The 26,538-nt window shown below is 42.1% G+C and overlaps 1 protein-coding gene across 2 annotated transcripts in view; it reads left to right on the top strand.

Annotated features, from left to right (window-relative positions):
* Positions 1-26,538, top strand: part of LOC124803400 (tubulin polyglutamylase TTLL5-like) — a 220,037-nt gene that overhangs the window by 43,632 nt on the left and 149,867 nt on the right. The window lies entirely within an intron of this gene.

Raw genomic sequence — 26,538 nt, forward strand, 5'->3', positions numbered from 1 at the left:
ACTTCCCCATAATAAATTGCGGGAAGTGAAAGCCCTTCCTTGCGCATGGACCTCTTCCTCCCGATCGCGTCGTCGGGAGGAGGTAATTTTAGCTAGACTCCGGATAGGGCACTGTCTTTTTAGTCATCGACATCTTTTAAGCGGTGATCCTCCCCCACTCTGTCCCCACTGCTCTCAGCCGTGGACGGTCAGACACCTTTTAATTGAATGCCCCTATTTTAATCCGTTACGCTCCCGTCTACAGCTATCGCCTGATCTATCGTCGATTTTAGCAGATGACACGCGCTCAGCTGACCGCGTTCTACAGTTTATTAGTGACAGTGAAATGACGTCAGTCATTTGAAGCCTTTTTTGGGGGGGACAACCAACCCCTTTCTATAGTGGATTTTTAAGCATTCCTTCTGCCTTTAGTTTCTCAAATTTTATGACTTTGTTCCCATTGCTGCTGATTTTAAATTTCGTTTTCTTCCTGTTTTCTACGTCACGGGCTGGGCGCTAATGACCATAGAAGTTTTGCGCCCAAAAACCACAAACAAAAAAAAAAAAAAAAAAAATCGGCTAATTTAGTTTTACGTTTTATACGTGACGGTGGGTTTTATCATTTGATCTAAGTTTTAGCGCTTGTCCTTTGTCCCTTTGTGTTCTCCTCTCTAATGCTTTTAGGCTGGATGGTTTAATGTGTCGCAGAGTGGCCGGATTTTCCTTTTTATTCTCGTGGTCGGCCAGCCAGTCATCTGCTCTCTTGTTTTTATCTCTTCTATCTGTTTCTTGCTTCTCTCTCTGGTTTTCTTTTCCTGTTTTCTCCATAGTAGTGTTGGTTGTCCTTCTGTCGTTCTTCTGGTTCTTCTTTTCCTCTCTCCTGTTCTCGTGCTGTACGTCTCCTTTCTTGTTTCCCTTGTGTAATTATTTTACCGGGAACAAGGGACCGATTACCTCGCAGATTGGTCTCTTCCTCCCCTCGTTTAAACCAACCAACCAATCATGTAGGACTCTTTGTCGAGCAGTGGATTGGAATTCGTGCGCTGGCTTGCGAACATGCGACTTCATACCGTACCTCCTTTACTCCCTCATTTTCTTTTTGTCTGCAGATCGTTTACCATGCGTCAGTTGAACTGAGCACCGTCCCCAGGAAAATAACTTCTGGTCACCTTAGTTTAATGATTAAAAGTACGATTGGAGATTTGCATTGTTGTACCGTTGGTGTGGTGATGGTGGTGGTGGTGTGGTGGTGGTGGTGGTGGTGGTGATCATTTTTCAACTCTAGCCTAGGGAGGTAAAATACTTAGCAACGACCCTGTTGTCAGTCCGTGTTCATTTAAAGCAGATTCATCCTGACAGCAGCGAAAGGTTGCGTCACAAAACAGCAGGTGGTGGTGTGTTTACGCCAGAAAGAACGTAAACATCAAATCACTTCGCACTGCCCAGTATTGAATTGTGATGTTACCGAGGGCTGTCCGTCATACAGATCGTCGGGATATTTAATCTCAGCAGTAAAGGACTTGTAATGATGACAGAATTCATTAATGGTCAAAGAAAACATTCTATACAAATTCTTGACAGATCAGATGGTACATTCTGCGCACTTTTTGGAACGAAAAGAATAGAAAACGTAGTGTCGTACAAGCTTTTAAAAACAAACATTAATTCATTGGAGGAGATACATATTACGGATAGTCAAATGAAAACGAGATATAGGGAAAAAGTTGGTAAACTTTTTATTATTCCAAAAGTAATCGTCATAACTGTTAATACATTTATCCCGCCGTCAGACAAGATAGTCACTGACTTCATGGAAAAATGTTTTTGCGGTTGCCTACGGAACCATGATTGTACCAAGGCATGCATCTCCTCATCAGAGGCACATCGACGGGCACGAATGTTTAGTTCTGGACTCCAAAAATGCTGGAATTGCATGGAAAGAGATCGGGACTGCAAGGGCTTCCCAACTAAACTTCTGCAGCGGAGTCGAAACAGTCTTGACAACATGTGGTACAATCATTGTTCCGTAGGCAAGTGCAAACGTTTTTCAAAGACGGCGTTGACCGTCTTGTCTGAAAATGAGATAAACATATTACTTTTTAAGTAGTAAACAGTTTACTTACTTTCTTCCCGTCTGTTTCGCTTTCATTTGACTGCCTCCTGTAGATACAAAGAAAATACCAATACATGTTTTGTTATAAAGTCGTATAGGTCCTCATCTTGCTGTCTTTGTCTTGTTTCTAATTGCCAAACGACGTCAACAAGTGTGTTTTTTCCGTCAACAGAATTATCTTTACTGTTAAATCAGTTTTCATAAAGAAAAGAGGCCTGTTTCTGCTCTTACTGATGAACAATGTTAATGTAATGTGAAACGAAGACGGTTAGCTTTCAGATTTTGACTTCACATTGTGGAAGAACACTGGTACAAAAATAAAACTTGTCCTCATCTAACTTTCTTAAGGTGTCACGCAAAAAAAGATAAAATTAACGTTAAGACAAAGAGCGAAATGTATCACTATTACAAGAGTAAGGCTAGCAAGAATAGATTAACAGATGTTACCGGTCGATGCCAAGTCCCGTACAGAGACGCACACGCTAGAATATTGAGTGAGACCTGTAGGAGTAGCAGATCACTCCCACAAAATTTGTGATAACAATGTAAAGTACTGTAAGAGCCCGTAAGCAAAATCTGTTAAGGAGCGCGGCAAGAATATTGAATTCCTGGCATATTACGGCTGTTACGAGCGGTGAGAGACTGATTCTCGAAGTAACGTAGTAATATGTCACAAGTCATTGTGAAGTTCATGGCAGAGAGTACTTTAAGTTGTTCATTTTACGGTTTCTTCTCATGTCAACTACGTCTGAAGCGCAAGATGATTTCTTATGTCAATGATAGGGAATGAAAACCTCGCAACTCCATTTGTTAAATTTTAAAGGAGAAGCAAAAACTGTTCTTAGAAAATTTATAGTGACACACACACAGTTTTGCTAAATGTGTAACAATGTAGTAGGAGCATAGTTATTGACAGGTTAGAGAAACCCATGTACTTTTCAAAATCTCTATTTGATAATGGAGTTACTGGTGTCTCGAATCACGAAATTTTCAGGCAAATGGAGTCAAGAGGTTTTCATTGCCTACCATGGTTGTGTGTCTGTGCGTGCTGTAATGAGTCTTTGTCTTCGCGGTTACTAAGAGAGCGATGTGTGAGGAGCTGAAATATTTCTAGGTTCTTCACTTAATACTGTTTCTTGAAAGTTTGTAAGGCTTTCACGAGATAATTGGTTACCATCTTTAATCTTCTGAGCGTTTCGGTGATGCTCTCCTATGAGTCAAACCTACCCCTGAGTACTTGTGCTGTCTTTCGTATACATTCAATATTTCCTTCTATCCTCTTTGGTGTGGGTCCCATACACTTGCGCAATATTCTAAGACGGAAGGAACAAGTGATTTGCAAACAATGTTCTGTGTAGACTGACTGCATCTTCCCAATATCCTGTAAATGAATGTTTGCAACTAGCTTTTTACCCACTATTGAGCGTATGTGCTCATTCAGTTTTCTGCTCATACAAAGTGTAGCTCAGTTCTCTACATCATTACTGTGCAGTTCATAATTCAGTCTTTGGCAGAGGTGTCATCGAACCACCTTTCAGTTTCCAGTTCCAGTTTCCGTTCCACTCTCGAACGGCGCGTGGGGAAAACAAACACTTAAATCTTTCTGTGCAAGCTGTGATTTCTCTTATTTTATTTTGATAATCTTTCCTCGCTAGGTGGGCGCCAACACAATATTTTCACGCTCTGAGGAGAAAATTGGTGATTGTAATTTCGTAAGAAGATCTTGCCTCCCAGATTTACGTGTCATGTCCATGGCACACTCTCCATTATTTCGCTATAATACGAAACGAGCTGCCTTTCAACTTTCTCGACGTCCACCATCGATTGTATCTTATGCGAATTATTTAAATGTGATTGATTCCAATTGGCTAAATGATCTTAGTCACTGGTTTTCCGCTAAGTGCACAATTTTACTTTTCTGTACATTTAAAGCAAGTTCCGATCTTTACACGACTTTCAAATCTTATGCAAACCTGACTGGGTATTGCTTTATTTTTTTTCCAGGTACTACTTCATTATAGATAAACAGCATCGTCCGCAAAAAGTCTGAGCTTCCTATTAAGCTCGTCACCAAAAGTGATTTACTAACTCTTTAGGGTTAAATGGAGGTACTGAAAAATATGTATTTCATCCCTACTTTACTTTCAAAGACTCTCATTTGAATTATCAATATGATTAGTTCGGAGTTTGTGCTACTTGGCTTATGAGGTTGCCAGATTGAATTGCGGCATCGTAATAATCACAGTCGCTTACTTCATTCAAAAGTATGCGACGACAGTGTCAGTCTTGAAGGTAGGTTATGCTTTGAAGGCCACATCGACAAATGTTTCAGTAAAGAGAAAAAGTGTTTCGCGAAGGAATCTAACACTTCACGCTAGGACACTGTGCAAGGAGGACGCGAAGGTTAAAATACTGTACTCAGCTCCGCTAGGAGCTGCCCACGCAGTTTTTGATTTTCTGTGGTTTCCCCAGACCGCTAAGACATAAACTATGCTTGGATGGTTCCTTTGAAAGAGATGCACCCGAATTCCTGCCTTATCCTTTTCCTACCCAAGCTTGAGCTTAATCTCTGATGACCTCGTTGACAGAATGTTTCAGCCTAATTCTTCTTCGTTCCTTTACCGTACTCAGCTTTCGTAGCATTGTACTGTATCAACACGATGCTGCTTAGTTGACATTTGCCGAAAGTGGGCGTTTCTGCTAAGATTCAATGCAAAGTTTGTTTTCACATTTCAGCTCACCACAAGAAGTTATGAGAATAAGGAGGGGCTGGATTTGCGTGAACGGAAGCGGCCGTTCCACGTCGCGCACCAAATCCGCGACCAGAGAGCTCCGCTTGCATCACCGCGAGAGTACATCTCCCAGCCCCATCTCTCTATAAACGCCGAGGACTCACATGCTCTTTTTCTGTAAGATGACTCACGTCTTCTGAAGGGCGACTGTAATATCCTGAGCTCTCGGCATATTTCGAACAAAACGCCGCTTTCATATAGGCGTCTCAAAACAGACTGCTACCCGTTTTTCTTACAGAGCTGATTCAGATGGCAATGACGCTCAACATCTGTTAGTGTCCTCCCTAATTAAACTCACATTAGGATTATAGGCGTTGTCAGAGTTAAAGTAGGACGAATGTCAACTCGATAAATTGATATACGAGGGCGTGCTGATATGGAACCTTTATATGAATTTATATGAAACCTTTAAAGCTTTTTAAATAAAACATCATTAACACACTAAATCTCTGTTCTTCATATCTGCATATTTGCCGCCCTCTGCCGTTGGAGGACTCCAAATTGTAGCATGTAACATGGCGGTTAGTGACGTATCTGTCACTGCGTGATAAACAGCGTGCTGTAATACAGTTCGAATTCGAAGTCTTCATCCAAACATGGAGCCTCCAGTCCTTCAGCATGACAGTGTCATACCTGAGATCACACAAGAGCGCTGCAACAATCCGACGCCTTGGGTTCACAGCCATCGTTCATCCTCCATACAGTCCCGACTTGGCACCATCCGTTTCCCACCCGTTTCCAAAACAAAGTTAAACATTCTGTAGTGACAGCATCAACAACTGGTCCCTAGTTAGGAGAAATGTGTTCGTCGCCAGGGTGACCGTTGAAAAATAATATGTAAACGTGAAACCATAGATTGAGAATGCTAATAACTTTTTTCTTTAAAAAGCTTTGTGTTTCATGAAAAAAGTAGGAGCCATTATTTTTCAGCATGCCCTCTTAAAATTCAGGTAATCGAGAATCCTGAAAGGAGGATATGTACATGGAAGACATCAGGAAGACACCAGTAATAGTAAGACAGAAATGTAGGGACCAGATTTTAAACTGTCAGAAGTTTCCAGGGGCAGATGTGGACTACGACCGCTACTAATTGGTTATGAGCTGTATTTTAAAACTGAACAGTTTCCTAAAAGGTAGGAAAATATAGAGATGGGACCTGTAAACGTTGGAAAAACCAGAGGTCGTTGAGAGGTACCAGTACTGTGATACCTGCCATCTTAACAAATGAAATGTAATGTCACCCCAACAAGCAATTTTTCATTATTTCTTCGCACATAATTCAACATATTCTGTCTTGTCCCTGTTATAGATCACTTGCACATTCCGCTTTCACTGTGTTCTCTCTGTGCTTTTTCTTTTTTGCTTTCTTCGTTCTTGTACGACCTTTTGCTGTTCATTTATAGTCTGAATTTTCTTAAATGATTGCCCCGTGTCGTGTTTGTCTTCATAACCAACATTTTCTATTATGCTGAACTTGTTACTTAATTCCGCATAAACTAATCCGCTGTCTGATGAGTTTGTTCTTTATAGCTTCGTGTCTATGTTTACTCTGTGTTTACTCTGCCCAGACGAGCCGACCACTTGTAGTTTGTTAGTGTTTTAGGACATAGGTATCCAGTAAAATTTCTTTTGTATATTCTTCTGTTAACTAGTCACTCATGCTTCTACTAGCCGTAAGTGCTTTACTTTGGGCAAATGATGCCAAATATTTTGGATTTGCCTATAAATGCAATGCCTGGCACTAGAGTAATTAAACATTTGCACATCTGCTTATTTTTTATGGACAGTTGTTAATTTATTCGTCAGTGGTATAAAACGGCTTCAGATATTACACGACGTATCTCCAGTATAAATGTGGTATCTGAGTGTACTCTTCTACTTTCAAAGAAGCCATTGATTTGTGCTCATAAGCTTCGTGTCGTGCAGTGTAAGAGAACTGCTATTGCGAGTCATTAAGTTTCGAAATGGAAATATCTCACTAAAAGTCCAACATTACACGCAGATGCCGATGCAATACTGGCTCATTGAGGCTTATTACCATTTTGTAAGTGTAACCATTATCTTTCCTAACACTATCCAAAACATTGTAGTAGAACATTAGAAGCAGTTGAGTAAATACATTAAATGGTCAAAGGAAGTACCAATCATTTTTGTTTCGTCTGAGAAAGAAGAGCTGGCACCAAGTATTAAGGAATATTTATTAATGTCTGCTCTTTTGAGGTTCGCGTCCGCAATTTCTCCCCCCCCCCCCCACCCTCGCCCCCCCCCCCCCCCCCCCCACCTCGCCTCTCAGCGTAAATTATCTGGCGGACGGAGTCCGTCATTGTCTATTTCCACTTATTTCTAATTAAAAACGTTGTGTAGGCACATTCCTGTTGCTGCTGCTCTAACATTGTGTGTTTTCCAGAGATGCGGAACTCGTCGAGAATAATCATCTCTTCCGATCGCTGTGTTATTTGAAGGGGATGTGTCTCGTGAGAGATCTTTCAGCGATGGTGCAATATAAGGTGCATGCAGGAGATACATCACCCCTTCAACAGAGCACTCAAATCTGTTTCCCCCTTGCTTGCGTGTCTCTCTGTCGTTCTCCCGTATCGACGCCGCTCCTCCCGCTGACATTTCTACGGGAATAAGCTCAAAGCCGCGAGCGTCAGCCTCGCCTCAGCAGGCTAAATATTGTCTTAGTCTCGACTGGGATGTTAGAGGCTCTACGAGAGGTCTCACTGATGGGAAAGAAACGTTTAACTGCTAGTGGAATATGTAGTCAAAGCATACAGCACGTTTATTTAAATTTACCAATGGTAGAGGCAAGTGAGATCGCAATTGCTATTTAGGAGTTTAGAAAAATGTTTCGTTCTATATTTTTTATGGTAATCACTTTAAAATTTGACCACATTAAATCTTAGTGTGAACAGATTTTGAACCCAGTCGCATCAGATGACTATCTGTAGTCGCATAAAGTTGCTGTGGCATTTCTACATCTACATTTATACTCCGCAAGCCACCCAGCGGTGTGTGGCGGAGGGCACTTTACGTGCCACTGTCATTACCTCCCTTTCCTGTTCCAGTCGCGTATGGTTCGCGGGAAGAACGACTGCCGGAAAGCGTCCGTGCGCGCTCGAATCTCTCTAATTTTACATTCGTGATCTCCTCGGGAGGTATAAGTAGGGGGAAGCAATATATACGATACCTCATCCAGAAACGCACCCTCTCGAAACCTGGACAGCAAGCTACACCGCGATGCAGAGCGCCTCTCTTGCAGAGTCTGCCACTTGAGTTTGCTAAACATCTCCGTAACACTATCACGCTTACCAAATAACCCTGTGACGAAACGTGCCGCTTTCCTTTGGATCTTCTCTATCTCCTCCGTCAGCCCGACCTGGTACGGATCCCACACTGATGAGCAATACTCAAGCATAGGTCGAACGAGTGTTTTGTAAGCCACCTCCTTTGTTGATGGACTACATTTTCTAAGGACTCTCCCAATGAATCTCAACCTGGCACCCGCCTTACCAACAATTAATTTTATATGATCATTTCACTTCAAATCGTTCCGAACGCATACTCCCAGATATTTTACAGAAGTAACTGCTACCAGTGTTTGTTCCGCTATCATATAATCATACAGTAAAGGATCCTTCTTTCTATGTATTCGCAATACATTACATTTGTCTATGTTAAGGGTCAGTTGTCACTCTCTGCACCAAGTGCCTATCCGCTGCAGATCTCCCTGCATTTCGCTGCAATTTTCTAATGCTGCAACTTCTCTGTACACTACAGCATCATCCGCGAAAAGCCGCATGGAACTTCCGACACTATCTGCTAGGTCATTTATATATATTGTGAAAAGCAATGGTCCCATAAAACTCCCCTGTGGCACGCCAGAGGTTACTTTGTCTGTAGACGCCTCTCCATTGAGAACAACATGCTGTGTTCTGTTTGCTAAAAACTATTCAATCCAGCCACATAGCTGGTCTGATATTCCGTAGGCTCTTACTTTCTCAGGCGACAGTGCGGAACTGTATCGAACGCCTTCCGTAAGTCAAGGAAAATGGCATCTACCTGGGAGCCTGTATATCATATTTTCTGGGTCTCATGAACAAATAAAACGAGTTGGGTCTCACACGATCGCTGTTTCCGGAATCCATGTTGATTCCTACATAGTAGATTCTGGGTTACCAGAAACGACATGAGCAAAATACATGTTCTAAAATTCTACAACAGATCGACGTCAGACATGTAGGTCTATAGTTTTGCGCATCTGCTCGACGACCCTTCTTGAAGACTGGGACTACCTGTGCTCTTTTCCGGTCATTTGGAACCTTCCGTTCCTCTAGAGACTTGGGGTACACGGCTGTTAGAAGGGGGCAAGTTCTTTCGCGTACTCTGTGCAGAATCGAATTGCTATCCCGTCAGGTCCAGTGGACTTCACTCTGTTGAGTGATTTCAGTTGCTTTTCTATTCCTTGGACACTTATTTCGATGTTAGCCATTTTTTCGTATGTGCGAGGATACAGAGAAAGAACTGCAGTGCGGTCTTCCTCTGTGAAACAGCTTTGGAAAAAGGTGTTTAGTATTTCAGCTTTACGCGTGTCATCCTCTGTTTCGATACCATCATCGTCCCAGAGTGTCTGGATATGTTGTTTCGATCCACTTACTGATTTAACGTAAGACCAGAACTTCCTAGGATTTTCTGTCAAGTCGGTACATAGAATTTTACTTTCGAATTCACTGAACGCTTCACGCATAGCCCTCCTTACGCTAACTTTGACATCGTTTAGCTTCTGTTTGTCTGAGAGGTTTTGGCTGCGTTTAAACTTGCAGTGAAGCTCTCTTTGCTTTCGCAGTATTTTCCTAACTTTATTGTTGAACCATGGTGGGTTTTTCCCGTCCCTATCAGTTTTACTCGGCACGTAACCTGTCTAAAACGCATTTTACGATTGCCTTGAACTTTTTCCATAAACACTCAACATTGTCAGTGTCGGAACAGAAATTTTCATTTTGATCTGTTAGGTAGTCTGAAATCTGCCTTATATTACTCTTGCTAAACAGATAAACCTTCCTCCCTTTTTTTATATTCCTATTTACTTTCATATTCAGGGTACTTGCAGTTTCAGCTTTCTTACCCGCAGTGTGTTATTGCAGTCAAACAAAGGTGTAGCAAGCCTCATTGAAACTGCGCCGGGCGCTACAGTTTTGCTGAAACATCACGGACAAATACATATACACCGCTGGTCATTAAAACTGCACCCCGACAAAAGCGGCAAATTGGCGTTCAATGTACCTCAAGGCCGTCATGCAAATAATGAGCATTTTAGCGGGGTCGCACAAAGTAGGAGAAATGTCACTTATCTTGAGTATATAAGGAAAGGGTTACCCATTGGGCATCTCGTCAAAAATTGCGTTTAAATTGTTTGCTTTTCGGAAGATCGCGTTATGCCTCGTGTAAGGGAGAGAGAGAACTTCCAGTAGGTGTCGGAATTAGCTGCAGGCTCGTGGCCCATGGAGGCCGCGGTACATGGTTCTGAGATACTGCTGATTGCATTGGTCGGTATCCCATGACTGTCATTCGATTATCTTCTCGGGCAGTGCGACGAAGTCCGGAGCACCTCTGACAGTGCACGCCTGCTGCTGTAGCGGCAATAGGGTGGATAGACAACACTGCACACGGGAGTGAGCGCGTCGTCTTTTCAGACGCGTCCCGAGTCTACGTACAGCGTCACGATGCACTTATCCGTGTTTGGTAGCTCCTGGGGCGACGAACTTTGCCAGATTGCCTTTTTCATCGTCATATGGGCCCTGAGTCTGATTTGGTTTGTATTCCCTTGGGTACAAAATATCGTCAGTTACGCAGCCGATAATTTGGACAGTAGCAGTTAAGTTTGTAATGTGTTGGGGCCAGTGGTTGTACCCTATCTTTCAGCAAGATAATAAAGACCGCTTCCAGCCCGTTGTCCTGACCCACCTCGGTACAGAGGGTGTTCTTTGAGTCTGCACGTTCCCCACAGGTGACCCTCTTAAAACACGTGGTCACGGCTGCCGACAGATTGGTTTGCCACCACTTGTTAGCAACTACCATTGATGAACTTTGGTACAAAGTTGAAGCAGCACGGAATGGCGTATCCGTATCTGCCATTCAAGGTCAGTTCGACTCAGGGTTAGATACACTGTTGCTGCCAGAGTGTGACAGCTTCGCATACTAATTTCCTTCGCGTGTATATCTCTTACTATACTGTACGCGTATAATAAGTAAAATTTCGTTATATGCATTCCTCCTCGATGTTGCAGTTGTAATGGCCAGCAGTGTACGTATGTATATATACTCGTATGTAGATTTCGACTGGCGTGGTAGTCTGAGGCTCGACCGATCAGGCTGGTTGGCACGCAGGGCCTTGACAAACATGTGGTGATAATCTCAATGGCCACAACTATACACTGATTAATTTACGATAAGAGATCACTACTGCACACTGATTAATTTACGATAAGGAAGCCAATTATCAGCTCGGATACTTCGTTTAAATACGTATCATTTTCAGGGCTACCCCCCTTTGCCTTATCCGAGGTCCTTAACTCAGGCATTTGCGGTAGCGCTCCACTCGATCGCCGAGTCGTATAATAAGCGTGTAAGAAATATTTTCTGCCAGTTTTTGGCTAGCAAGAGGAAGAGGAGTTTTGTCTAGTTCCTGAACACCGAGAAATGGCTATATTCCAGCACCAGGTTTCATTCGCTCTCTTCGCTCACCCATCACAAGCATGACACTGTACTGTACACACACCATTACAGTTCACTATGATGTATATTGGTTTAACAAACAGTTCTGAGACTTCAGGAAGGGAAGAAGGCAACGTACCTCCGTTCACGACCGTCCGAGACGTATTCATTGCTGCTAAATAAGTCTACATTTGTCTTGCGCTCTACCGACCACAGTTTGTTTCTGCCTCAAATGTGCATACTAGTCAACGGAATAAGACTTGCGAAGCATCAGAAGTTTAGTTGCAACCTGCGCAATCTCTTGCTTGCCAGTGATGGTGAATCACTCGACTTTCTAGCAGAGGCCGAAGAAAGGAAGTTGCGCTGCACACGCAGATGTTACGTTAGAATACTCACTGGCGGGTAGAACGTGCTGCAGCAGAATTTTGCTAGCGAGGGGAATAAAGATATGGCGTGGTACTTGCTTTCTGCGTTAAATCTCAAAACTTTGCTCGGTGCGAGCGGGTTAAGTTGTAAAACAAATTTTATGCACGTTCATCATTTGCTAATGTTAATACTGGCGGCGCGTCGGTGTGTTTGTGGATAATTGTAAAAAGGGTCAAGACGGCGCAGGTCGTGTCCGTTCTTTCCTCTTGGCGACTTTTATTGGATTCATGTTAGTGCTGTGGTTTCAGCTTGTCTTTCATTCGTCAAGATAGTAAAGGGTTGAGTTGAATGAAATTTTTCGCTGCCTCAGTCCATTGTATTTCCCCACCATCGTGTGAGAAATTCGTAACCCCAAGGCTAATACATGTTAGGGAATAAAAGGTAACTTGAATGATTTACTGCGTTACAGCATACAGAAGAATAGACTTCAAAAACTGTACATAGTCTCAGTAAAAATTCATTTTTTTGTACGACCTCCGTGTGCTGCAGTCAATAATTTTAAACACCGTGGAAACAGAGTTCCTCATGTATTCCTGAAGATCCCACACCACCAAGTTTTTCGCCGCCGCCGCATTCAATCAGAAGACTGTTTTGATACAACTCTTCACGCTTGTTTATCCTTTGCAAGCCTTATGATTCCTGCATTACTACTGCAACCATCATCCATTTTAACATTCTTAGCCTTGATATGAAATTTTCATCCCCTAAACTTCCTTCCACTACCAAAATGGCAATTTCTCGATGCATCCGAATGTATTCCATCAATCCCTTCTTATGGACAGGATCTGCCACAGATTTTTTTTCCATCTCAGTTCAGTTCAGTATCTCTCGGTTAGTTATCCGATCTACCTTCCTCACCTTCAGTCTTCTTCTATAGCATAACGTTTCAAAAGCTTCTATTGTTAATGTTTCACTTCTGTAGGAGGCTACACACTAAACAAAAACCTTCAGAAAAGACCTAATGTTTAAATTTGTGGTAGATAGTAACTAATTTCTCTTCTTCAGAAACGCTCTTTTGACCACTGCCAGTCTGCATTGTATTCCGCTTTTAGAGTGTCATTTGCTAATGTAATTCGACCAGCAGCGACCAATTTAATTTGACTACATTCGATTACCCTTGTTTTAATTCTATCGATGTTAATCTTGTATACTCTCGAGACACTCCATTCCGTCCATTTGCTACTCCATTTCATTTGCTGTGTTACTGAATTACAGTGGTATTGACGAACCACAAAGTTTTTACTTCTCCCTGACCTTGAATTCCTACTCCAAATTTTTCTTTGGTTTCTTTTACTGCTTGCTCAGCGTTCAGGTTGAACAGCACCAAGAAGAGGCTACAAATCTATCTCACTCCCTTCTCAGCCACTGCTGCCCTGTTACGTCGTTAGACTGTTAAAAACTGGAGTCTGGTTTCTGTAAAAGTTCTGGATAACTTTTCGCCAACTGTACTTCACCCCTGCTCTAGAATTAAAAAAAAACTGTATACAAGTCAGTATTGTCAAGATTTCTCTTAATTTACAAATACTGTGAATGTAGTCTATTAAGCCAACAAACTCGGGGCCGAAGGACGTCAACACACCACACTTATCCAGATGCAGCCCAGGGACGCTGTAACACATTTATTTCACCCCTCCCCCGAGGGAGACCTACACATTCCTCGTCGCTTTATAACGGGCATTGTACTGCTGAGTTATCACTTGTGGAGTTTCATCATGGAGCGGTAATATTTCATGCTCTGATACCACCGTAATGTAAAGGGTTCCATTCGGATCGCCGTCAGTGAGACGCGCTAAATTGTTGTATCCATTGCAAACCGACACATCACATGTACGTTTGTTTGGATGGCCATTTTCCGCTGTATTGTATTATTTGGCTTACGTGCTTCGCTTTATGGGAGAAGCAAATTCGCTGTTGGTTTAAACGTTTAGCAGACATCATACGTTTTTAGATTTCAATTACTGTAGAGCTAAGCAGTTGTGCTTACGAATGTAATATTTAGTTCACTTTACTTACGGCATTTATTGCTGTTTTTTAAATGTTCCGATAGCTTGTTTGTGCTATCGTTAGCATAGGTTGAAGTTGAAAATAAGTTCGTCTTTAACTTTCGCTTTATTCGACGTCAGTAGCCCACCCACTGTAGCGGGTGACGAAGGGGTGAATACAGTAAGCAGGAGCAAATGAGTGCAGTTAATACAGAGATGAAGAGGCTTGCACAGGATTGACGAGCATGGAGAACAGCTTTAAGTCAGTCTTCGGACTAACGGTGACATGAGCTGTGCGCTGTGCTCACTCCGTAGAGTAGGAGTATCTGTTGAGTGACCATAATGTACTGCGCAAGTCACATTCTTGGCAACGAAATTAACCAATTGTCCACGTTCATATGAACCAGCTCTTAGGTTTGTCAAACTTCTTATGCCCCGCCATACAAAGTAAGGCTTTTCATGGTTTCGTGAAACAGTTTAAATCGAATGTCAGACGATATCATTTGAACACGAGGTATAAAATTCTTACATATACAAGGGCTTGTCATAAAGTTTTGATTATCATCTGGAGAAGCTACAATTACGTAAGTTTTTTTTTCGTTCGTTTGCACATACATGTCTCCTCCAGTCGTGGTACACGTTGAAATCCACGCGCCGCGATACAGTATTGCTACTAGAAGAAGCGAAATAAAACGGCAGATACAAAAATGGGCTATCACGCGGTAATTCGTTTTCTGTATTTCAAGGGGAATAGCGCTGCAAAATTCCGTGCGGAATTGGTGGACGTGTAAGACAACATGGCTTCCTCGTATGACGCTGTGGTTAAATGAGCAGACTCTTCCAGAGTGGTCCAAAAGTCTGAATGACGAAGAACAAAGTAGCAGACCGTCTCTCTGTGAAGGAACAGGGCTCACAAGAGAAGTGGAGGCCCTTGTATCACAATAGAGGCAATCGTGAAGAAACATCAGTCATGGATGATTTTTCATCATTTTTCAATAACTTTCGCCATCCGCTGGGTTCCACGATTGCTCAGAACCGTTCAGAGCGCCCGCTGAAACTAGGAACTGCGGAAATTTCGTAGCTCCATTCCGATGCTCCTTTTAGTCACCTAATCACCATGGACGGGCGCTAGTGTATCGCAGTGAGTCAGAGACGTAGGAGCAAAGCAAGCAGTAGAATAATGTTTTTCCACCACCACCGAAGAAAGAAGGCCCAGCAATTGCCGAGCAAGGTGACGCTGAACGTTTTTTGGGACTGCCGCTGTATGGTACTAACAGATTATGCCCGTGAGTAGCATATTATGGAAATCATGTCGAGACAAAGCATCGCGGAAAGCTTTCCAAAGTTTTTGCTCCACGACGCCCCAGCTCATCCCGCTTGGGACAGTCCCACATCCTGCTTCTTTAGGTTACAAAATTGTGACCATCTATTCTCGTGGTATGACACCCAGTGACTTCTTTCTCTCTTCTGGAATGATGAAACTATAGCGGGGCAGGCATTTCCAGAGTGACGAAGTGATTTTAGAGGTGTAATGTTTTCTGAACACTGCGAATGGAGATTTTGTACGACGAGGTCACCGCCAAGTCGTCCGTCGTAGGGTAAAGCGTTTCGCATTGAAGGCTGAACACCACGAATTTTCTAAAGGTAATTTTAACTTCGACTATGCTTCGTAAAATTTATCAACTGCAACTATTTTGAAAACTAAATATTGTCGTAACTTAACCTGAGCTTCTCAGATATCAGTCTTCGATTATGTGCCTGACTTACTAAGATCAGGATTTTTACGGCTGTCATTCTCTGGTGAGTATTCGCCACGATATGCATGAACGTACAGAATCAGTCTTCCGTGGCGCCTTCAGTCAATTGCCAATTAAGTACAATGGTAGTTTTTATATTTTATTTTTTTATGATGGGAAATTAGTCTCCTTCCCATAGGTAGCCGCCGACTTCCTACAGCATAAAAACTGGAAGTGCTCCGTTTGTTACGAACACTGCGTCGATGGCCATCTTAAATCTCGCTTTTGAGCCTAAAGCGTGATGTGGCGCTATAGTGCGGTTCAGCATGCGCATGCGCGCTCACGTTTGGCTTGACGTAGCGCTGGCAAGGTTTCAAGGGAATGGGGCCGTGCTCCCTGGCTGCCCAACTGCCATATACGGCTGCGCACTGCCGGTGAAAGCTGCTCTGCAAGTGGCACTGCCCTGCTGTGATCTCGGAACCAGGCGATATTCAGTTTCGTCGGGGTTCCAAAAGTAGCACACATGTCGTGTGGAACAATTAATGGCAGGGAGCATCCAAAATGTGACAGCTGCTCTTAACTACGCAAAATATTAACTTCACGGCTGTTATAAAGAATTACGCTTTGCGCCTGCATTCCATATGCGCTTCAGTCATGAGATGCACGGAAAAACGGGCTAACCTTCAAATGTAAAAGTTTAGAGACAAGTGTTGCCATCTGTTGGTGGGGACGGGAATAAGTTTTTACATTTGAGGGCTATCCCCTTTTCCGCGCATGTCTTAAATTACTCTCACAAGACTTCCCTTACAGTCACTCATTCTTCTATAGTTCATGGCGATAATTCCTGTTTACTTTAAACCCTTTCAGGTAAGGCCAGCAGATCAAAATTGTAAAACTAAACAATGCCTAGAAGCGCATATAGATTTATGCCGAACTTCGTTACTTTGGAATCTTTGCCTGTAAGTTATGTTTTTGATGGCAGTCAGAGAATTGTCTGAGACACTCCTAGAAACCTTTCGTGAGCGTGTGGAAGTGGAGGCGTGTGGACGGGTCGTGAATGGTGTCTGCACAATTCCAAAGGCAAGGTTCTGCGTTAGAATCCGTACGAGGTCTGCTCAAAAAGTTCCGGACCTTTGTCCACAAATTTTGTCTTCGCTTACCTTTTACTTATTGTGCAGCATGGTCTCCTTTGAAACTCTGCCCACAATTCATACAACGCTCACAACGCCGTTTTTACTTCATATCGCTCTACGTGCTACCTACGAATTTTCTTCTATCTCGTCTGTCATGCAATTCTTCGTCCTCTCAACGGGTTTTCAACTTTAGGAATTAAAAAAATTGTTCATGGGCCAGGTCCCGAGAGTGCGGAGGATGAGGCAACAGTTTTCGTTTTTTGTGCAATAGCCACGCACCAACAGGGATGAACGTTGCATGATGCAAGAACCAGGAATTGTCTCCCCGTATTTCAGGCAGTTTCTTTCTCGCATTGTCTCGCAGGCGTCGCAACACGTCCAGATAGTACTATTGATTAACTGTTTGTCCCTGTGGCACGAATTCATAATGAACTAATCCTTCATAGTTAGGGAAAACAATCAGCATGGCTTTGCCAATTGACCTGACGAGCTTTTCTTGGTCTCAGAGTGTCTTTCCTGACCCATTGTGAAGACTGAACCTTGATCTCAACATCACAACCGTGGACCCACGTCTCATCACCAATTATGATTCTTTTAAGGAACATCTCGTTCTTATTTGCCCGATCCAAAAGCTCTTCCCAGATTGCGAGGAGAAGGTCTTTCTGGTCTTGAATCAAGAGACGTGGCACGAACTTGGAAGCAAATGATGCATTCCAAGATGCGTGTCAGGATTTCATGATATGATGTTGCATTCTTCTGCAATCTCTCGGACAGTCAGTTATAGATTGGTTCTCACAGTTTCGTTGACGTTCCTGACATGAGCGTCGTCGGTAGACGTTGAAGGGCGTCCTGAGCGAGGATCATCTTTAACTTCGGTCCGGCCATTTTTAAATCGTGTGAACCATTCGTAACATCGAGTACGGCATAAGCACTCATCACCGTAGGCTTCCAGCATCATTTGGTATGTCTCCATAAAAGTTGACTTGAGTTTCGCCGGCCGGTGTGACCAAGCGGTTTTAGGCGCTTCAGCCTGGAACCGCGCGACCGCTACGGTCGCAGGTTCGAATCCTGCCTCGGGCATGGATGTGTGTGATGTCCTTGGGTTAGTTAGGTTTAAGTAGTTCTAAGTTCTAGGGGACTGATGACCTCAGATGTTAAGTCCCATAGTGCTCAGAGCCATTTGAACCATTTTTTTGACGTGAGTTTCACGCAAATTTTATGCACACACGTTGCTCCTCTAACTTTGCTGTCTCGAAATTTGTAAACTGTGCTACGCAACGTACTACTCAGTACAGCAGTGAACAATAACAGACATACAATAACCAACCTTCCGTCAGTTACACATTAAATACAGGCCTGTGCAGGGATGGTAACCCAACCGCATTTCGCTCCAACAGAGCATTGGGGAAAATTACGAATGTTGCGAAATTTTTGGACAGGCCTCATATACAGTAATGAGTTTCAATCTGTCAGGAAATTTCAGAACAGCGCACACTTCGCTGCAAAGTGAAAGACAAATTCTGGATACCGAGAGAAGTTGTCTGCAATAAGCTAACACGCTTAGGAGTCTCACTTTGTCAGAACCAGCTTTCCATAGTGTGACGTTTGTGCTCTACTGTCTGCTCCTAATCAGAAACCTGACGAGGTTCATTGACTATAGTTTTCTAACAATATTGCATGCTTGGTAAAAACTCACTAGAGGAACTCATCAAATAATGAGGGAACTCAAAGTGCATTAAATTAAGAGGACCAGTTTAGGAGAAAAAATTACTCTTTCTTCGACTCAGCGGATGATAATAATAAATAACAGAACAAAAACAAATACAGGGTGCGGCAGCGTTCATAGTAGGATATTAAAAGCACACTATCAGGCAGTAACTGTAATTTATTTATTACCTCTTATATCAATTAATAGTTAAAGGTATGTCGTTTACTAAGTCATTGTCCATTGCATGGATTACTTTTTGAATATGACGCCAGTCAAATGATGCCCCCTCTGCACAACACATTCATCTAGGCGGCGTTGGAAGCTTTCCATAACTCGACGTAACGTATTCCATGGGACATTGTCGACGGCAGTTCTGATGCGATCCTTCAACTCAGGAATGGTGGCACAACGTGTTCGGAACAGTTCTTGTTTCAGGTAGCCCCAAAGGAAAAAGTCTGCACATGAAAGGTCAGGTGAGCGAGGTGGCCAGGAAATGTCACCAAAACGGGAAATTACTCTACCGGGAAATGTCTGTCGCAAGAAATCCATGGAAATTTTGGCTGTATGCGAGATCACTCCGCCTTGTTGAAACCATAATTCATCCAAATCGACCATATCTAATTGGGGAAGCACGAAGTCTTGCAGCGTCTTCAGGTAGCGTTCACTGATGGGGCATCATTTGACAGGAGTCATATTCAAAAAGTAATCCACGCGATGGACAATGACTTACACATTTGTAAATGGCATACCTTTAACTATTAATTGACATAAGAGGTAATAAATAAATTATAATTACTGCCTGATGGTGTGTATTTAATATCCTGCTATGAACCCTGCCGCACCCTGTATTTATCCCATTCTTAGATTTGGGGAAAGATTTCGATAATGTGGAATAATGTTTTCCATTCTTAGCCTTTGTGATGATGTATTATCTTTACGATTGACGCCGGCCGCGGTGGTCTAGCGGTTCTAGGCGCTCAGTCCGGAACCGCGCAACTGCTACGGTCGCAGGTTCGAATCCTGCCTCGGGCATGGATGTGTGTGATGTCCTTAGGTTAGTTAGGTTTAAGTAGTTATAAGTTCTAGGGGACTGATGACCACAGATGTTAAGTCCCGTAGTGCTCAGAGCCATTTGAACCATTTTACGATTGACGCAATGGTAAAAGAGGTCTAAATCAGGAGAGATGTAATACAGAGATACTCAGGATCACTACCGATACTTAATTTGTTTATTGGAGAGAGAGAAGGGTGGAAGTAAAGATTGCTCTCTATTGGACATTGTTCGTATTGGACACAAAATCACGAAGATCCGGTGGCACAGCAATTTTCGCCAGATGCGAACCGGAATCGATCAGTGTTTATTGAAGTGGAACATTTGCTGTGTGATTATTACAATATGCACATAAACATAAAGAAAAGAAAGGTTTGGGTAACAGGTGAACGTGCTTGTTTGCTAAATGTGAAACTAGGGCAAGAGGCACTTGAAGAGGTGGGTGAATGCTTTTCTATCATGAAATTAGACTAGATCAAGAAAGATTCAGGAGAACTCTTAAGAAGTTTTTCGTGGTGCAGTGCTTACTATTAATATCCAGCAAGAAACTCTATACCAGAAATAGTACATAAGTTTGTCTGAATCACTGCTCTTTAAGGGTGGGTACCGTGGCCGGAAATTAAGCAATTATAATCCTTAGAAATGTTGTGGTGGAGATCATCTTGTAGGCTGGATGTATTGATAGAATAGGAAATGGCGACGCCTTGCGACGGGCCAACAAGGGGATCATCCCAAATAAAAATTATGAGGCCAAGACGATAGTTAGGGCATATCTAGAAATGACTCGTTGCTGGCGGAAGAAAGAATCGCGTGGGCCTGACAGCTAGACACAAGTGCGTCAGGAAGTTACATTCTGATATGTGGCAGACTGTAAATGTAGGATGCAGCATTTGAGCTGAAATGAAGAAGGTAGCTGTTAACTGACGAGGCTAGAGAACAGCATCGAGCCAATCTCAACGATAGCTTTCTGTATTGCGTGGTATACGTTTATTTGACTTAGAGTATTCAAAGAAAACAGAGCAGTACACAGTTGGAATCGTATTTTAGGAAACCTTTTTTTTTTCAAGCTACCGAGGAAAAGCAGTGTTGAGATTGTTTCCATTCAGTCTACCATGTAGTATATTGTTGAAGTTACAGCTGGAAAGGAAGCGCATCGTAAATACTCCCTGTGCTTCAGCTTAGTTACAAAGGCTGTCCGGTGATATAGATTTGAGTCGTCATTATTATCTTCTAGCATTAGTATCACGTATCCATGATCTAGAGAACGGACTTATTTTCATAAGTGGTCTTTCTACCATGCTTGATCCTCTTATTCCACTCATTGGTTGATACACCATTTAGGGGTGTCGTTGTTGTACCTTCTTTATCGATAAGTTATACATATTGTTCGACCCGCATTTCCTTCAGGATACATTTCACTCCTACTTTTCAATAGCTTCAACCGTATGCAGCTACGATAAAGACCAGAACTGAAGACAGATACATCAGTTATGCATCCTAGTTCAGTTATGCAACCTAGTTCGAATGTATTGTAAGAGCAACATTATTTTCCATCCGTTATCAAGGTTGTGCGAGTAATTTTGAGTTCAGCTCCAGTTATCAGTTAAACGTATCGGTAACAGTGTTTCAGGTGTGTATGTGGCCTACGAGTAGTTTGAGATACTACTATATTCTGTGTTACGTATTGCTCGCTAATACTGTGCTTGTATTCTGGAACACACGGAGACGGAGGCCTGGGAATGATTACTGGCTTGCTGCAGTGCCGTTTTCTCTTAGATTAGTTCACAACTCGCGAGAGAGCAGATAGGCTTATGCTGGGACCCTGCGCCGGCTGCAGCAGGGTAAACTAGGCTGTAAATATAGAAGCGGCTGCCAGGAAGTCTCGGCTACCGTGTCACGTCGCCGACCGCTACTAGGGATGACCTCACGTTCTTGCTTATATCCGCTCCATACACGGCAACAAACGCACCGGAACACAGCCAGCCTGTGGAAGCGATGGCAATTACGTTGATGGCTTCGATGCAGCCCACAGTTACAGGGACTGGGCAACGTTGGGTCACGCAAGACAGATTCTGAGAGTAAGTTACAACAGTAAACTGCAACTTACTACAGTACACTAATGCAAATTAAAATGCAGTGTAACTCATACATGTCACATTATTTCTCGACACAATCCGAAGGAAGTGTGGTAGGGGGGGGGGGGGGGGGGGGGGAGTGAAAACTACTGAGGAAGGCCAAGGTTTGATGACAGAATCAGGTTCTAGTGAGTGTAGGTTACAGTTTTTTATAGTAGTAGAGATGAAAAGCGAATAACATTCGATCGCGGCTGCTCGCCAGATAAACAGGCATGAGAGAAACTGCATTTGACAATTGGAATTTGTCCTGTTTCATCTAAAATCCTTGTCTCATCATGTAACCAATCCAGCGAAAGCCAAGAGTATGGAACCATTTCCATGCTGAGAACTAACACTAAAATTTCTTAGTGAACTGAAGAGTGTTAGGAAAATTGTCTATACTGGAAGGTCTGTGAAGACTTTCCGGTATATCCTTACATTTGCTTGGTGAGCAACTGCGGAATGGTCGCATTTCTACACAAATATAGCGGACTTCTTAGATGTATAGACGTCTTTTGGAATTTGGGGACATCACTTGAGCACTCAGTTGCCGAAAGAAACATGAGATTATAGGAACTAAAAGTGAAACAAGCACAGAAACAGATGCAGGTACCCTCTCTGATTACATCTGATCAGTCCCATTCTCATGGGAGTTTTCATTCAGCCATGTTTTCTTATATAGCCAAACTGGTTGTTCGTAGTACACACGTGCAGCTGCCTCTATCTTGTCAGTTGATATAGTTCCAGCGGGCGATGAGGGTTATTTAAGGGAGAGAACAGACCGTCAAATTATATGGTATGCTTGATTACTTGCCTTCACTACAGTTCGGGCAGCTAATACATTTATTTACAGATGCAGCTGTAATTTGAGCAACGTTCCGAGTTTACGTATGTATTAGTAGTACGTTCTTATGATCAATGATCCATGACAGTGAAAACATCCAGTAGTACTTTTTTCCTTCTGTTTGGCCCGTCTTAAGGATCACTTGAAACTCTCCGTAGACTAAAATCGGCTGACTGTGAAAGAAGCATAGAAATTTATCTACTAAATACAGTCAGATAAAGGAAAAAGACATAACGTAATTTAGTATGGGCTACAGTATCCAAAAAAACTATAAATTAGGATGGCGAACGGGTATTAAGAGGACAACCGTTTGCGTACGACCTTTGTTACGAAATCCTTATCCTCCTAAGTTTTGTTGTAGCCTGCATTGCTCGTGAGATTCGGACTGAACACTTTAGTAGCTCGCAATGAAAGCTCTACGTATCTTTTCGCTCTGTTTGAATAAATTTTATAGCTGATGTAACAATAGAAGTTTATCGTCTGAATAATAAATTCTGACTCTTCCACTGGATTTCCGTAATGAGATACATTCTGTGTTTCTAGAATTATTTTAGGTGGTGTCAAACTACAGCATGCTGCTGCCTGTAGGACAGGGGCTTTCGTGTCGATGCTCCCAAGGTGACTCAACAGCTCGTTGAAAACCTGCGCGCGTACACACAGTATAATTGTGTTGCGGAAATGGAAAGCAGCTATGGTGCGCTGTCGTGACGACGCAGAGTTGAGCAGCGTGTTCCAAATACGGGCGACGGGACACTCACCTCTGGAAACGAGTAATATTGAGTAGACAATTGATATGAGGAATGTGGCCCATGTAGGGTATCCATGTAGTCTGTTGAAAATTCCCCTGCACCAGAGAATAGTGTGATCAGTAAAATGTTTTCCTTATTCATTGCTTCACGTCAGTCTTGAAGTAGATTTCGTAGATGCCGCTCTTTTTGGAAACTGTGAAAGTAAACCTCGATGCTATATTTTGATGATGCATTTAACCGCTGCACCATTTTAATTTCATATGTTTGGAGATGTTTATCGATAGGCAATTTCATATGGCATTTCCTTTCGTTGTCCCAGTGCCACTTCGTAATGGCTTTGGATTTGCACTGCAAGTAAGCAGCTTTAGTCAGACCCTGTGTGTTGTTTGTAGTCAATGTTCATGCGTGACGTCAGTTCAGACGTGAGGTGCTTTACTTGTCTCATGAGACACTCCTTCCCGCGAGGCGTTTCGTAAGACACTGAGCATGTTCTAAAGTTGCTCGCTTTTCTTTCCTCGCCAAAATGTAGAATTTGTCATTCCAAAAAACAAAACCCATTCGTCTTTTTTGAACTGTTTGATCGTAAATGACAATTAAGTTTTCCTGATTACTGTATAACAACATAAAATAACATTCTGAAACTATCGCCCATTCTGAAACAATCACCGATTTCGTCCAAACTCGGACAGTCGGTAGGTTGAAACTCTAAAGTAATAACCAAATTCATTTTATTACATGCTGTTACAAAGAAATCAGCTATATATTATAGAATTGCAGAAAATGAGGGAATTTACATTAGGAACAACCTTAGTTGATATTTCATCAAATTTATCGATGCAAAATAAAATGAATTACAAAAAGGAAAGAGCACGTTGCGCAAACTACGCGCATTCGTTCAGCACTCGAATCGTTGGAAGTGTCGCTTGATGTCCTGTACGGAGTACGGATTTTTAAAGTTGCAGCCAGTATTGTGTAGGTTTTACGTTTAAGGCAGTGTAAGTTTTCATGACTGTACAGCATTTTGCGGGACAACGAAGAATGTCTGCAATTGAGATATCAATAGGAAAACTTACTGAAACGCAGGCCACGTGATTTCCACGTAGAACGTCATCTTCGAACAAAATTGCGTATTTTTGGAAATTACATTTTACCTACAGTGCGTAGCAAACAATACCACGTGATGCTAACAGCGTGAAATATTGGAAGTTGTACGTTTAGGAGCTATTTACAACATGCATAATGACGAAAAATGTAAATAAATTCTTAAAAACTTCAAAAATGTTCATTCAATGTTTTTGTGCAGGACAGCTAAAGCCTAACTAATACTGCGCAGACAGTACTTACAGTTTTAAAATAAGTTGAAGCAGATGCGTCGTTAATGTCAGTATAATTCATGTAATAGGCATCTGAGCTGATAATGATTGATTTTTTTTTCCAACTTCATAGTGCTCGAAATGCCTTGAATGTGACCGAATCATTTTGTGTGCCTTCTAAATCTCGTAAGTTTCCTATGCCTTCCCATCGATCAATGACGGCTACACTTTCACGAAGAAAATATGGTATATACTGTCCGAGCTTCTGGTCGTTTCTGAAGGCCTTGTTATCGGCGGTATGTTAAAGGCCTAATATTTCTTTTTGTTGTATTAAATTTGATTTGTGGAAATCGGCGGTATAGGACTGTACACGGCGGTATAGGACTGTACAGCACAGGGCATATGAGACACGTCAGTAGCCGTATATCGCTGTTGGTGGATGTAGCGTTCATTATTCAGACAGCAAAGCTGCGTTCGCAAAGACAGTTTCCTTCCGACCAAAAGTCAAAATAAATACAGTTGCTAGTAGCTGCGCAAGTTATATTACCTCGCCCTGGTCAATGAGTTTGTATAACAGTCATGGATGCCAGGCACATTCTGAAGTCCGAAACACATTTATAATAGTTTTGCCACCGTACTCTTTGTACTTAAGGTAGCTTCTTCTAAGAATATAAGCAAATGTTGCGGTGTTGAAAATATATTAATACATTCCGCAATCCAAACTGTTTTTCTGGCATCCCAGAAAAATTATCAGTAAGTTAAGCTGGGACCTTGCTCGCAATTTGTGAGATGTATGTAGATTTATTCTGGATGTACAAAATTTTTCCTCTAAAATAAACAAGTGAACAAATACTATGAAGACATTAAGTTCTGGAAAGTCCTTGCAGTTCTCCTTGCAAAAAGATGAATTTGTTTGTACTCATCTCTCGAGTCTTACGAATCTTAACAATATTCTCACTAATCTGTTGCTTTATCAAAATAGAAATTAGATTAAATATCTTTACATCATCTAGCCATGCACAATAGTCACCAGCGTATGTAACAGAACAAGATCATAGCAATGAATAATAATTTAAGTAATAAATGAATTGCATCACGTATAGATTAGTCTCTTCGTAGACGCTGCTCGTTATTCCCTGCACAGTTTGTTTTCGGTAAAATGAACAAATGTATTATATAGTTCGAATGTAAAATAATACTTCAGTATTTCCACAGAATTTGAAACATCGCTCTGGAATGTAATAAAGTATCAGGCATTAGGTCTTTCGAATATGCGCATTTTCTTAGTAACTGACAGATCAGGTTTACAGTACAGTTTTGTAGCCTCCACATCTGTTTTATGTCAGTTTCAGGATTTATTGACATGCAAACAGCAACAGCATTCCCGTAAAGATTCGTTCCAGACAAAAACTGGTAATTTCATAGTACTGACAAATATTGCTGATATCCGAAAGGGACGGAACTATAGTGCTTTCGCAGACCAGTAAGTAACGTTGGTAGGTACGGTGTAAACGATAAATTGTGGATCACCAGTCATCTGTTCTGCGGTGTTTTTTTTTTTTTAAAATAAAAGTACAGAGAAACAAGACTCAAACAATTAACATGGTGTTCATTTTTACAGCTGAATTTTGTTCTGTTAAATTTCAGCCCTCATATTCATGATAGCTACGACCTTTTAACACGAGTTGTTTTTGTACGTACCACGATTCTTGTTCGTGTCTTCAAGCCATTGCCTTCGTTACACCTGTTGTTTTTTAAACGCTGTTCCCAATTGTACGTTTAATGTCAAGCAATTTTTTCTTGGGTCGCTAACATTGCTATTTCACTCGAGACCTGTAAGTTGGAACACGAGTTGGCTTAATGTTTTACTAATTACGAACTATG

The sequence above is a fragment of the Schistocerca piceifrons genome, chromosome 1 (assembly GCF_021461385.2).
Source record: "Schistocerca piceifrons isolate TAMUIC-IGC-003096 chromosome 1, iqSchPice1.1, whole genome shotgun sequence".
NCBI classification, from domain to species: domain Eukaryota; kingdom Metazoa; phylum Arthropoda; class Insecta; order Orthoptera; family Acrididae; genus Schistocerca; species Schistocerca piceifrons.